We start from the raw sequence: 2,379 nt of genomic DNA, 5'->3' as shown, positions 1-2,379 counted from the left end.
TCCAATCTCTTAGCACTTTTACTTGATTCATGCTTAATGCCATGAGATAAGTAGAAAATGTAAGAAAAATAAAACAAAAATTATGTGTATCCATCCCTATAAATTTCAGCAGCCTAGGGGGTGGTTAGGGTTTGATGAATTTACTTGAAGTAAAGTGTTTATGAGCTGCCCATAGCATGAGATGAGTGCTTGAACATGATTGTGTAAGTGAAATGCAAGTATAGTGCATGAATGAACTTGAGAACTTGGATATTTGAATAACATTAGGGTTTGCCCATGTAATGGTATGTTAACCTTATAATGGTCAATTAGTGACCATTTGAATGTGTGTGAGGAGGAATTGAAGTAAGTAAGGATGTTGGAGTGGAACTTAGGCATGTTGCCCTTGGTGACCTGCAAGACTGGTTGTGAGTCCAGTAGGTTTGGGTGGCTATAAATGGAGTTGTAGAGGTTCAATTGGTGCAAGGCCAATTGGACATGAAACTAGACACATAATGGCACAACTTTGGTGAAGAAACCCTGTCGAGAAAACTAAACCAAGTTGACCTAAAAATTGCCCTAATCCGGGTGACTTACATTCTGCCTGGGCAAAATGACCAAATGAACAGTATTCATTCATTTGGTCATAACTCAGTGTAGAAAGGTCTAATTGATCTAAAATTTTACCAGCAGCAAGCTGAGACATAGCTCTACAACTTTTATGGAGAAAAAAAATCCAAATTTTGACCATAACATGTCCAAAAATTGACCTGCAATCAGTGTACAAAACCTACAGAATTGGTTCTGCCCAGAAAAATTTGGAAATTTGTAATCCGGCCAGTTATGGTGTTTAGGCCATAACTTAAGCTACAAAACTCCAAATGGAGTGATTCAAAAAATAAATGTAACTAGACACAATAAGGAACAACTTTCATGAAGACAATTTTGCCAAATTCCTACTGTACAAATGACCAATGGAATAATAAACTTAGTACTTGAAATTTGAAAATTGTGAATAACTAACACTAAGCTTTGAAATGGAATTGGCAACTAATGCCAATAACTTTGGAATGCAAAATGTGGTATGTTGGTAATATTTGAACCAATATACCTATTATCTATGAAAAAGTGAATATTTTAGTTGACTAATGAAATGAACAGTAACCTTACATATAAAGTACAAATATTCAAGAAATGACTTTATAATATGCCCTAGTAGGCCTAATGTGATTGGTTTGGATAGGTTGGCATGCCAATAGGGTTCTGATAGCAGTACTGCATATGATGTATGACTTCATGCCATTCTGTGATATGATAGCCTATGGCTATACTGATTATGATGTTAACTTGGCTTTATGCCTTATTGCTTTTTATGGCTTATTAGCCATTCTATTTGCACATTGGGAGACACATTGCAACCGATGGTGTAACGGCTCGAGGTACCTAGTACCCAGTGCTAGTTTACCCATTTATCCAGTCCGATCAATTTGTATAGGTTACTTGGGCATGGAAAAGTATAACTGTAATTGAACTGATTATTAAAGAAAATAAAAAAATGAAATATAAAGATAAAGATCAAGAATGATTACAATAAAATATAAAGAAGCTCAAAATCATTAAGAAAACAATTAACAAAATGCATGAAGAAGTTAATATCATAAAATGTAATTAGCCATCGACTAAACAATAAGTTAGTAATTATTTATTTCTTATGAACACAATAACTAGGAAATTATTACTTTTATTTGCATATTATATTTTCTTGTATTATTGGCGCCACTAAGCTTTATGCTTAGCGCGTAGCTTTTGCAATGCGTAGGTACTGAAAATTTGGACAGATGGCCCAGTAGACCACAGATTGGGTAAGGCTGTTCACAGTTCTGCATAGTGTCCGCATCACCTCACAAACTATAGTGCATTGGTAGGACACTAGGTCCCATTTTGTATTTTGTGATTTTTGTAAGCTTTATAATTAAACTCTTATTTTATCATGTATATTTGAAACCTATGTAATATAATTTTGTATTAATGTAAGTATTTGTAACTTTGTGTTTATAAATAACATATGAGAATTTATTTATGATTTGAGCCTGATGATGATGTGAAATGAATGAATGACAAATGGAGGAATTATTAAAAAATTGTTGTAAATTGATGTGATACAAATGGAGTTTGAGAATGATTGGAAATTATTGAAAGTGTTTTTCATAGGTTCCGAAAAACTGTTTTCTCTATTTTTAGCCGGCACTCTGCCGGATTTTCTATAAAATTTTTGGAGCCGCAAATTAATTTATAATTTCAATAAATGATCTAAATGAGTTCAATTTCATAAATTTCACTTAATAACTATAATAAATAAATTAAGAACTGATAAATATCAATGAGATAAGTTATGGTGTT

Source organism: Hevea brasiliensis, chromosome 18 (genome assembly GCF_030052815.1).
Source record: "Hevea brasiliensis isolate MT/VB/25A 57/8 chromosome 18, ASM3005281v1, whole genome shotgun sequence".
In the NCBI taxonomy this organism is placed as follows: domain Eukaryota; kingdom Viridiplantae; phylum Streptophyta; class Magnoliopsida; order Malpighiales; family Euphorbiaceae; genus Hevea; species Hevea brasiliensis.
This window is presented reverse-complemented; position numbering follows the sequence as displayed.